The sequence below is a fragment of the Pan troglodytes genome, chromosome 17, assembly GCF_028858775.2.
Source record: "Pan troglodytes isolate AG18354 chromosome 17, NHGRI_mPanTro3-v2.0_pri, whole genome shotgun sequence".
In the NCBI taxonomy this organism is placed as follows: Eukaryota; Metazoa; Chordata; class Mammalia; order Primates; family Hominidae; genus Pan; species Pan troglodytes.
The window spans coordinates 31,801,325-31,814,403 of record NC_072415.2 but is presented as its reverse complement, the minus strand read 5'-3'; positions in this window follow the sequence as shown (position 1 = coordinate 31,814,403).

Below are 13,079 nucleotides of genomic sequence, written 5' to 3'. Positions count from 1 at the left end.
AAATTCTCGGCTGGGCGCAGTGGCTCATGCCTGTAATCCCAGCACTTTGGGAGGCCGAGGCAGGCAGATCAACTGAGGTCTGGAGTTTGAGACCAGCCTGGGCAACATGGTGAAACCCCGTCTCTAGTAAAAATACAAAAATTAGCCAGGTGTGGTGGCAACACACCTGTAATCCCAGGTACTCAGGAGGCTGAGGCAGGAGAATCGCTTGAACCTGGGAGGCAGAGGTTGTGGTGAGCCAAGATTGCACCATTGTACTCCAGCTGGGTGACAGAGCAAGACTCCATCTCAAAAAAAAAAAAAATTCTCCTAAAAATAGACTTAACTGCATGCTAAGCATGCTAGATGGACCTTGATGAAACTGATAAAAGGAAGAGCAAAAGGTAAAGATTTTCTTTTCTTTTCTGCCGCATACTGCAGACACAGCAGAACAAATGAATGTGAGCTTTAGGTGGAAAGTTGTAGTCACCTTGAAACCAAACCTTGGGAGTTCTGAATCCAAAAGAAGACATGTCAGGTTTCTGAATGAGTGACAACAGGCTTTTGTTGATCTTGTAACATATTTTGGCACTTCCCCAGTCCCGTTATTTATGGGGTTATACTTTCAAGTTTGGATTTATATATATGTTTGCCGCTTTCATCCTAAATGGAGTTTTCACCAATCCTAAGCACATCCCCCTCAGGCACACCCCCCTCACCACTTCCTAGCAACCCAGGCACTGCCAGGCCAGGCCGACCCATTCACTGACTGCAAGGGAAAAGCGACAGGCAGAGAGGACACGGTGGCCCTGTCAGTGCCAAGGGGAAGAACAACTTGGTTGCTGCCCATCAGCAAGCAGGACACAGAGGGCAGAGGTTAAGGGTGAGGAGGTGAGTGCTGCATCTCCCTGGTCCCCAGTCCTAGAACCACTCCAACTCCCAGGCCAGCTCAGGGAAAACAAAAGAAACCATAAAAACACGGCTTCCTAACATAGCTGCTATGGCGTGTTGGTGGTGGGTCTGGCAATAGGTAGAACCATTTTGGAGGCAATTTGGCAGTGGCCACCAAAATGTAAATATGTATTTCTTCTGACTCAGCAATTCTGCTTCTAGAAATTCACTCTACCGGCATGCTCACCCAAGTGAGAAAGAATATTCCTTGCAGCAATTTTATTTACTGTAGCATCTGTTTGTGAAATTAAAAACTAGAAACAATCTAAATGCTCATAAATAAAAGAGTCGTTACATAAATAATGGGGCAGCTCAATCTATGCCATTGTTAAAAGGTGCAGTGGCTCATGCCTATAATCCTAGCACTTTGGGAGGCTGAAGGCAAGAGGATCACTTGAGCCCAGGAATTCAAGACCAGTCTGGACAACATGGCGAGACCCCCATCTCTATATTAAAATAAATCTCCATGTAGAGGCATGAAGAGATCATTGAGATTGTTCTGAAAATACACATTCATGACTAATGAATCATACTCTGCCACCCTGCAGTAACGCTGTATGCTTTTTTAGAGAAGGCAGGGGAACTGAAGCAAAAAGAAATGAATCTGGAAGAGTGGCATTTGCAGATATCCTCAGGTGGACAAGGGAGGCTTTAGTGGGGATAAGAGGCTCCCCTATGATGCAGAAACCACAAGGCGGAAGGAGCTGCTGTTCTGCTGACTGCTAACTCGGCTTCTTTGGTTTGTTTTTGGGAGACAGGGAAGAGGGACAAGGGACTCTCAGGAACATAGTGTCAGATTGTGATTGAATCATCATCCTGGCTCATCATCATCCTGGACTCTATTCGTTGACTTTTTTTGAGACAGGGTCTCCCTCTGTCACCCAGGCTGGAGTGCAGTGGCATGAGCACGGTTCACTACAACCTCCACCCACTGGGCTCAAGCAATCCTTCCACCTCAGCCTCCCAAGTAGCTGGGACCACAAGCAGCCACCACCACACCTGGGTTTTCTGTTGTTGTTGTTGTTGTTGTTGTTGTTTAGTAGAGACAGGGTCTCGCCACATTGCTCAGGCTAGTCTCAAACCCCTGAGCTCAAGCAGTCTGCCCGCCTCAGCCTCCCAAAAAGTGCTGGGACTATAGGTGTGAGCCACCACACCCGGCCATCTTCATTGACTTCTGCACCTGCTGTTATTTAGGTACTTCTTTTTAATAATGCAATAAGCACCCTCAAACTCACCACCCAAAATAAAAGCAAGGAACTGGGCAATGGCCCTCATCAAACCATGTGGCCCCATCCTAGCCTCCTTCATAGCTGCTTGAATCTCCTGTTCACCCTGCCCTGGCTTTCCTTTGTAAATAGTTGTATTGAGTCTATATGTATATTTTAAAGAATACAGTTATTGACATTGTTTTTAATTATAAAAAGGGGTACCATGCTGTCACTAATCTTCTGGGACTTTTAACATATGCAAAGATTCATTCTCATTGTTATATATTGCTTAGTCCATACATTTCAATTGCCACATAATACTTATTTATACATTCTCCTGATGTCTCCAGTGTTTCGCTATTGTGAACAGTACTGTTTGATCATTTTTGTACTTATCCCTTTTATTGTTATTGTTGCTGTTGTTGTTGTTATGGTGCAGAAATCACTCTTTCGTGTATCCCATAGAGTGGAACTGTTCAGTCATAAGGTATGTAAATATGCCACTTTAGGAACTAAGACCAATCAACTTTTCAACGTGGTTATACCAAATTATACTCCCACTAGCATGTGTAAGATGATCCTCTCCAACATTTAGTATTGTCAGACATTTTGTTTTGTTGCCAATCAAAGGATGCAAAATGGTATGCCAACAGCTGCCTTGATTTTTATTTTGTGGACTACTGATAACTCTGGGTGTCTCTTTAAATGTATCGTAATTGCGTATATTTTCTTTTCTATGACATACCTACTCATGTCTTTTTCTTCTCTTGTTTTTGGCTAAACAAGTCTTGCTGGTACCTGAAATGAAAGTTCCAGGGGAAACCGTTTATTTTTTGTTTTTTGGATTTTTTTAGAGACAGAGTCTTGCTGCATTGTCCAGGTTAGAGTGCTGTGGCTATTCACAGGCACAGTCACAGCATGCTACAGCCCAGAACTCCTGAGTTTAAGTGATTCTCCTGCCTCCCGAGTCACTGGGACTGCAGGTGCACCACTGCACTTGGCTGAGGGGGAAACTATTTTTTTCTTTTACTTGCCATTATATAAATGAGGAGGGAGACATTTTAAAATGCAATCCATTTCTACCTATCAAAGGAACAGACAAAATTCTAAGAGGCTGGTTTGGAGAGAGAGAGTTCAGCAAAGGTCGAGCATGAAATCCTAAGCAGTCAGAGACTCGAGGAGGCAGGTGGGGCCAGCGGGGAGGCTGGAAGGTTAGACCAGCTGTGTCCAATTCCTCCCCTTTCCTGCCCGCTCCCTATGGCAGCAGCACATCCCTGGGGTCCTGTGTCAGGGGCTTCCCTGCACTTCCCACAGCACCCTGCCAGGAGCCCTCAGCACCTAAATGTTTGGTGTTGCTTCTGGTGAGAGCAGAACAGCGAGTTCAGATTCCTACCCAACTCATTTGGCAACTGAAGTGATAACTGTAGCTCCAGTTATTAGGAAACAGTGAATTTCCAGAGGTTTCTGAATAGTGAGGGAAGAACAACAACTGCAGGCACAAATTTTCCAATGCATACATACATACATAGGAAACTGCAGGCCCCATTCTTTTTTTTTTTTTTTTTAAGAGTCTCACACTGTTGCCCAGGCTGGAGTGCAGTGGCGCAATCTGGGTTCGCTACAACCTCCGCCTCCCGGGTTCAAGCAATTCTCCTGTCTCAGCCTCTCAGGAGGCTGAGAGGCGCCCACCACCACGCTCAGCTAATTTTTGTATTTTTACACAGGCGCCCACCACCTGTGTATATTTACACAGGCACCCACCTGTGTATATTTACAGAGGCGCCCACCACCACACTCAGCTAATTTTTGTATTTTTAGTAAAGATGGGGTTTCACCATATTGGCCAGGCTGGTCTCAAACTCCTGACCTCAGATGATCCACCCGCCTCGGCCTCCCAAAGTGCTGGGATTACAGGCGTGAGCCACCATGCCCGCCTCAGGCCCCATTCTTTTAAGGAAATATATTGATATTCAAGAGGAAAAGGCCAGGCACAGTGGTTTATGCCTGAAATCCCAATACTTTGGGAGGCTGAGGCAGGAGGAGTGCTTGAGCCCAAGAGTTTGAGAGCAGCCTGGGCAACATAGTGAGACCCTGCCTCTATTATAAAAAAAAAAATTTTTTTTTAAGAATTTCATTGCTTTTTAAGGCTAAGACTCCATTGTATGTACATTCCACGTCTTGTTTCTCCATTCATCTACCGATAGACATTTGTGTGGTTTCCATCTTTTGGCTGCTGTGAATAACGCTGCTGTGAACAACGCTGCTGTGAACATGGGTGTACAAGTATCGGTCTAGTGGTGTTTTCAAACATTTAAAATTATGTGTTCCTGCAGTGTACAAACTGCCTTGAGCCTATGTGACAAGCTAGTAAAAACTGATCCCCCAAGGCTAGGTCATGCCATCACAGTGGGATCAGTTTTAAGCTAGGACGCAGGGACCATGCACTGTCCAGGTTCTGCACAGTCGGCACAGTGCTCAGCTCCCAGGACACGCCCAATCCACGTGGAGTGCTGGGACGCAGAGGCAATACGGATCATGTGGGGCCTGCCAAGGCTAGACCTCACAAAGAACTCCAGGGCCAGTGAGGTCCGGGTTATCAATGCTTGCCATGGCCCTGCCTTATCAGAGGGCTATTTCACTCTCATTTTGATTAGCCAAGTACTTTATAATCATTTACTAATAGGTCTTTTCCATCATCAATAACCATCACCTGGTATGTGGAAATGAAGTATTTGGACAGGGAGGGAGCCAATTTTATATGCAAATATGAATGCAACCATAGAGGCCAAACCTACTTTGCTCTTGGGAAATAGTGGTTCCATTTAGCTAAGGGTAAAAATTAAATGTGCTGTTCTACATGAGAAGCCATAGTGCTGAGGCTGGCATGTAGCCCACTGCACCTGAACATGGTGTTAAGAACCTGCCATCCAAAAGGTTGGCATTAAGACCGTGGGCCTGCACGGGCTCCACCCCACATCCTCCTCGACTCTCCTTTGAGCTTAGAGCTTGTAGCAATAAGAAGGACAGTGGGGTAAGGAGCATGACCTGTAACAACTGATCTCAAAAAGGTAGGCCCAGGTGAGATATATATATATATATAAAACCACTGAGCACTGAGCACCCTGCCTCAATTACCAATACATTCTCTCATCCAATAATGTCAACATAGGGGCTTCCAAATTCCACTCTGAGTTTCCATTTTCCTAGTCTTTTCTCTGATCCTTGGCGTGTGAAATTACACAGGTTTTTTTTAAAATTTTGTTTTCTAAAATGAGCATGTGATATTTATAATATAAAATGCATTTTCTTGAATTTTTTTATTTTTTTTGAGACACGATCTCATTGTGTCACCCAGGCTAGAGTGCAGTGGTACAAACATGGCTCACTGCAGCCTTGACCTCCTGGGCGTAAGCCATTCTCCCACCTCAGCCTCCCAAGTAGCTGGGACCACCATGCCCGGCTAATTTTTTTTTTTTTTTTTGAGATGGAGTCTCGCTCTGTTGCCCATGCTGGAGTGCAGTGGCACAATCTCAGCTCACTGCAACCTCCACCTCCTGGGTTCAAGCAATTCTCCTGCCTCAGCCTCCCAAGTAGCTGGGATTACAGGCGTGCGCCACCACACCCAGTTAATTTTTGTATTTTTAGTAGTGATGGAGGTTTCACCATGTTGGCCAGGAGGGTCTCAAACTCCTGGCCTCATGTGATTTGCCCATATCAACCTCCAAAAGTGCTAGGATTACAGGCCTGAGCCACCATGCCCAGCCCCCCGCTAATTTTTTAATTTTTGTAGAGACAAGGTCTCACCATGTTTCTCAGGCTGGTCTCAAACTCCTGGGCTCAAGCAATCCTCCCACTTCAGCCTCCCAAAGTGCTGGGATTATAGGTGTGAGCCACCGTACTAGGCCTTGAAATCGTTTTTAACACATAAAAATCAGTTGCAGTCATCATATTACATTTGTATTTGTGTGTGTGTGTGTGTGTGTGTGTGTGTGTGTGTGTGTGTGTGTGATACGGGGTCTCACTATGTTGTCCAGCTGGCCTTGAAATCCTGGACTCAAGTGATCCTCCTACTTCAGTCCCTCGAGTAGCTGGGACTACAGATGCATGCCAATTTTTATGCCACATATATTATGTTATTCATTTTATATGTACAAAATATTTCACAATAAATTTAAGAATTTGTTTGTATGCATTAGCTATACTTGCACTGTTATTTTTCCATTTTTTGACCATGATATTCTCATTACACATTTCCGTATCATATACTGAATTTTCCTATCTGTCTTCTTATGTATTCTATCTATATATCTCTGGCCTAAGGAATAGGACAGCAGAAGGAAGCAAGCAGGAGCCAGAAAGTTCACTTATACAAAAATTATGACACATTCTTATTTCATTATCTGAAACAGAAACTGAAAAGACAATAAAAGATAGTTACTTGGGAGGCCGAGGCAGGTGGATTTTCTGAGCTCAGGAGTTCGAGAGCAGCCTGGGCAACACGGTGAAACCCCGTCTCTACTAAAATAAAAAAATTAGCCAGGCATGGCAGCGTGCACCTGTAGTCCCAGCTACCTGGGGAGGCTAAGGCAGGAGAATCACTTGAACCCGGGAGGTGAAGGTTGCAGTGATCCGAGATCGCAACACTGCCCTCCAGCCTAGGCGACAGAACAAGACTCAATCCAAAAAAAAAAAAAGATAGTTACTTGGTAACTGAGAATCTGTGCTTTGCAGATTATGGGCAGCCAAATCTTAATGGCCTCATTCAATATACTCTTTTTTTTTTTCATTAAGCATCTATTAAATGCCTCTGATGCATGAGGTCCTGAAACTGCCAAAATGAATAAAACCCTGTCCTGGAGAACCTCACTGTCAAGTGGTTCTATAAACCAGTGGTTGGCAAACTATGGCCTATAGGCTAAATCCAGTCACAGTTTGTTTTCATAAAGTCCTGCTGGGCGCGGCAGCTCACGCCTGTAATCCCAGCACTTAGAGAGGCTGAGGAAGGCAGATGACTTGAGGTCAGGAGTTAGAGACCAGCCTGGCCAACATGGCAAAACCCTGTCTCTACTAAAAATACAAAAATTAGCTGGGCATGGTGGCGGCTGCCTGTAATCCCAGCTATTTGGGAGGCTGAGACACGAGAATTGCTGGAACCCCAGGGGACGGAGGTTGCAGTGAGCCCAGATTGCACCACCGCACTCCAGCCTGGGCAACAGAGCGAGACTATGTCTCAATAAATAAATAAAGTTTTATCGGAACACGGCCACACACGTTAGTTCACATTTTGTTTTGGTTTTTCTCTTAAGAGACAGGGTTTCACTCTGTCACCAGGTTAAAGTGCAGTGGTGTAATCAGAGCTCACTGCAACCTTAAACTCCTGGGCTCAAGTGATCCTACTGCCTCAGCTTGCTGAGTAGCTGGGATTGCAGGTGTGTCCCACCATGCCAGACTGATTTTTAATTTTTTGTAGAGATGGGGCCTTGCTGTGTTGCCCAAGCTGGTCTTGAACTCCTGTCCTCAAGTGACTCTCCTGCCTCCACCTCCCAAAGCGCTAAGACTACAGGTGTGAGCCATTGTGCCCAGCCTAGTTTATGTATTGTCTGTAATTAATTTCATGCTATAATGGCAGAATTTAGTAGCTTTGAAAAATAATCATATGACCCATAAGCCTAAAATATTTACTATTTAGCCCTTTACAGAAAATGTTTGCTGGCACCTGCTTTTCATTTTTTATTAATTAATTTTTTTATTTATTATTTTGAGACAGGGTCTCACTCTGTCACCAGGCTGGAGTGCTGTGGTGCAATCACAGCTCACTACAGCCTCAACCTCCTGGGCTTGAGTGATTCTCCCACCTCAGCCTGCCAAGTAGCTGGGACCACAGGTGTGTGCCACCACGCCTGGCTATAACCCCTGCTTTAGAGGAAGGAACTAACTATGGACTCCTTAAATTTCTGAAGATTCTGAGAGGACTTGTCCCTACTCCTTTCAAGAAGCCCAGATGCTCTGAGAGCCCAGGGAAGGTGCTCTTGCTACTCAAAGTGTCACCCATAGACCCATATCATCAGCATCCTCTGATAACCCAGAAATGCAGAATGTCAGGTCCCACCCCAGAACTACATCGGAATCTGCGACTTAACAAAATCTCCAGGTGATTCGTAGTTACATCAAAGTTTGAGAAGCACTGCTTGTATGAGTCAGGGTCCTCCAGAGAAGCAGAACTAATAGGATATGTGTATAGAGAGAGGGATCGATTTTAAGAAATTGGCTCATGTGATGATGGAAGCTGGCAAATCTAAAACCTGCAGGACAGGCAAGCAGGCTGGAAACAGGCGGGAAACTCCAGCAAGAGTTGACGTTGCAGTCTTGAGTTTGAAGGCAGTCTGGAGACAGAATTTTTTTTGGGGGGGGAGAGGGGTGGGGGTGGGTATTGAGACAAGGTTTCTCTCTGTCACCTAGGCTGGAGTGCATTAGAGTGCTCATGGCTTACTCTAACCTCCAACTCCTGCATTCAAGTGATCCTCCAAATTCAGCCTTCCAAGTAGGTGGGACTACAGACATATGCCACTGTACATGGCTAATTTTTTTGTAGAGACAGGGTCTCACTATGTTGCCCAGGCTGGTCCCGAACTTCTGGCCTCAAGCTACTCTCCCGCCTCTGCCTCCCAAAGTGCTGGGATTACAGGCATGAGCCACCACACCCAGCTAGAGACAGAATTATTTCTCTTTTTTTATTATTATTATTTTTTAAGACAGGATCTTGCCATGTTGCCCAGGCTGGTCTCAAACTCCTGGGCTCAGGTGATCCTCCCACATCGGCCTCCCAAAGTGCTGGGATTATAGGCATGAGCCATGGTGACTGGCCCAGAATTCTTTATTCTGTAGACTTCAATTTTCTAAGGGCTTCTACTGATTGAATGAAGCCCATCCACATTATGGAGATTAATCTGCTTTACTCAAAGTCTACTGATTTCATTGTTAATCACATTTAAAAATATATATCATGGCAACATCTAGACTGGTTGTTAACCAAACAACTGGGTACCATACCCTAGCCAAGTAGACACATAAAATATCAGCAGCATTTTTGAAGTCAACTGTTGAGATCAATAAGCATTTTACTTAATATATTTTCTAGAGGTTTATATGTTAGCCTTTTTCAATACATCACTTCCTTTTTTGTGGAGGCAGGGACAGGGCCTTGCTCTGTCACCCAGGCTGGAGTGGAGTGGTATGATCTTGGCTCACTGCAACCTCCATTTCCTGGGTTCAAATGACTCTCCTGCTTCAGCCTCCCGAGTAGCTGGGACTATAGGCACACACCACCATATCCAGCTAATTTTTGTATTTTTTAGCAGAGATGGGGTTTTACCATGTTGGCCAGGCTGGCCTCAAAATCCTGACCAAGTGATCCACCTGCCTTGGCCTCCCAAAGTGCTGGGATTACAGGCATGAGCCACTGCACCCAGCCTCATTATTTCCTTTTTTAAAACCTTGGAACCTTTCCCAGTGTCTTGTTTGTAGGTGCCATTTCTGTTCTTAGTTCTTCAGATATTGTCTTCTACGCAGGTTCCCATAAGGACTGAGACCACGCATGATCCCTCCTTTTCCCCTGATGACACACGGCTTAAGGCACTTCCCCAGAAACGGTGGCAAGTGCAGGAGCAGAGGACCTGAATGCCAGCTGTCCTTTGACCTATGACATGGTTCTGATGTTCATCCACTCAGTCAGAAACATGTCCTGTGCCACACATCATTCTAGGCATTGAAGGGAGATACAGCTGTGAATGAAACAGAGGTAAATCCCTGCCCTTACAAGATGTGTATTCTAGTGGGATATACAAATGACAAATAAGATAGATTAGTAAAATACATAGTATGTTAGCTAGCGATGAGTGCTGAGAATAAAATTAAAAACGGGAATGAAATAGAAAGCAGAGAGTGGGAGTTGAAATTTAAGCCAGAGTGCCCAGAGAAAGCCTCTTTACTATCTGAGTAAAGTCCCGAAGCGAATTGGGAAGGCAACGAGGCCGTGGTCTGGTGTGTGTTGGAATGGTCCAGTGTGCAGTGGGTAAGAGTGAAAAGGTGTAGGACAGGAAGGAGGTCAGGGAAAAGGTGTAGGACAGGAAGGAGGTCAGGGAAAAGGTGTAGGACAGGAAGGAGGTCAGGGACGAACAGGGGGAGATCTGTGAACACTCCATGACGTTGGTATAGATAGGTCTTCTGTAATCAGCAAATATCCTTTCTTAGGATCTACGTCTGGCAGGTTTGTCTCCTCCTAGGCCCCATACCAAGGACATCATGACATCATGAGGTAGAAAAAGATTAAGACCTGTGCTGTCCAATATCGTAGCCACCAGCCACATGTGGCCATCCAAGCATGGACATGTGACCAGTCCAGATTGAGAAATGTCTGAGAGTGAAATTCACACCAGGTTTCACAGGTTTTGTATAAAAAAGAATGTAAAGTATCTCAATAATTTTTATATCAATTATATGCTAAAATGATAACATTTTAGGTCAACTGGGTAAAATAAAATAGATCATAAAAATTAATATTGCCTGTTTCCTTTTTTTTTTTTTTTTTTGGTGACAATTTTATGTCACCAATTGTCTGTTTCTTTTTTATTTTTTTTTAAATGTGGCTCTCGGAAAATTTTAAATTATATGTGTGACTTGGCCAGACCTGCTTTAAACCCTTGCTACCTGCTGTGGACTGAACTGTGTCCCACTAAAATTCATGTGTTGAAGTCCTAACCCCCAATGTGACTGTATTTGGAGACAGGGCCTTTAAAGAAGTCATTGAGGTCATAGAACCCTAACTGGAGAGGACTCATGTCCTTACAAGAAGAGGAAAAGACACTAGGGGTGCCCATGCAGAGGAGAGGCCACATCAGGACACAGCAAGAAGGCTGCTGTCCACAAGGTAAGGAGAAAGATGTCACCAAAAATCAACCCTGCCAACACCTTGATCTTGGACTTCCAGACCCCATAGCTGTGAGAAAACGAGTTTTCATTGTTTGAGCCACCCAGTCTGTGGCATTTTGCTGTGGTGCCCCTCACTGACTAATAAACACTACTTAAAGTATGGTCCCAGGGCCAGTAGCAACAGCCTCACCTGGGAGCTTGTTACAAATGCAAAATCTCAGGTCCCACTCCAGATCACCTGAACCAGTATCTTCATTTTTAACTAGATCCCTGGGTGGTTTGAGGAGCCCCGTTCTAGCGTATGAACCAGGTTTTGAGAGGATAGAGAACGCTTGTTAGAGATTTCAAAGAAGGATGGGAGAAGGGATACAGGAAAGGAGAGGTGATGAAGTCAAAAGGGTTTGCTACATGGCCTCTGTCTCCTTAGGAAGAGCCTGGAATTCACACGGCCAGCCCTGGCAGCTTTGCTCTTTCTGATGCTAGTGATTAGAATCAATGCATTCCAGAGCTGGAGGTGATCTTTCAGAAAATACTCATTTCAAAAAAATTAAAGTTAGCTGGGCATGGTGGCTCACACCTGTAATCCCAGCACTTTGGGAGGCCAAGTAGGGCGGATGACTTGAGGTCAGGAGTTCGAGACCAGCCTGGCCAACATTGTGAAACCCCATCTCTACTAAAAGTATAAAAATTAGCCAGGCATGGTGGCAGGTGCCTGTAATCCCAGCTACTCAGGAGGCTGAAGCAGGAGAATCGCTTGAATTCAGGAGGTGGAGGTTGCAGTGAGCTAAGATTGAGCCATTGCACTCCAACCTGGGTGACAGAGCAAGACTCCATCTCAAAAAAAAAAAAAAAATTAAAGTTAAAAAATTTCAACCAAACAATATGTTATTTATTTATTTATTTATTTATTTATTTATTTATTTATTTGAGACAGGGTCTTGTTCTGTCAGGCTGGAGTGGAGTGACACCATTTCAGCTCACTGCAACCTCTGCTCCGCCCACCCAGGCTCAACCTCTGCTCCCCCAACCCAGGTTCAGCCTCCCAAGTAGCTGGGACCACCGGCACGCGCCACCACGCCTGGCTATTTTTTTGCATTTTGGTAGAGACAGGGGTCTCACCATGTTGGCCAGACTGGTCTCGAACTCCTGAGCTCAAGCAATCCGCCCACCTCAGCATCCTAAAGTGCTGGGATTACAGGCGTGAGCCACTGCTTTTAAGTAAGAAAAAGACTATTTTAAAAATAACCAAAAAAAGAAAATATTTCATACTCTTGACAAAAACATTGTGACTTGTCCAAGGCCATTTAAGGTGGGTGGGGGATGAGAATCTGGCCTCCTTGTTCCCAATCTTAAGCACTTTGCTACTATTTAACTCAATAGTTTAATTTATTGAAAATTCTAAGAAATAGTTACATTCTCGGAGCTGCATGGGTGGAGATTTTATTTTTTTTCAGTGCAGAGAAGCCAGTCAAGTACCTGTCCTGGGCCAGGCACAGTGGCTCATGCCTGTAATCCTAACACTTTGGGAGGCCAGGAGTTCAAGAGCCCAGGAGTTCAAAACCAGCCTGGGCAACACAGTGACATCTTGTCCCTATTTTCCAAAAAATAGAAGTGACCCTGGGAAAAGGAGACAGAATGGGCCGAATCCAGTGGGTCTGAGAGGTGAACGCATGCTGTAATATCAACCACATGTTCTTCACCCGTCCGATAGGGACCCACACTTCTCACTGCAAGCTTTCTACTAAAACTTAACCATATGCTGGAGGAATGTTTGTTTCACCACACGGACTGGCCATAGAGGCTGAGAGCTTTAAGTTACCGCACAGTCAGACGCAGTTAATCTGTGCCTTCATTATCTGTGTGTCTGGCTATCTAAAAACGCCCCTGGCATGGAGCTGTAACTTGTGACTGACTTGCTAATTTGAAATATAGATGTGTGCCTCCCTCCGGGGCCCTCCCTGCACTCGCATACTTCCATGTGCATTCAAGTGCAGTCAGCAAATGGATTGCATG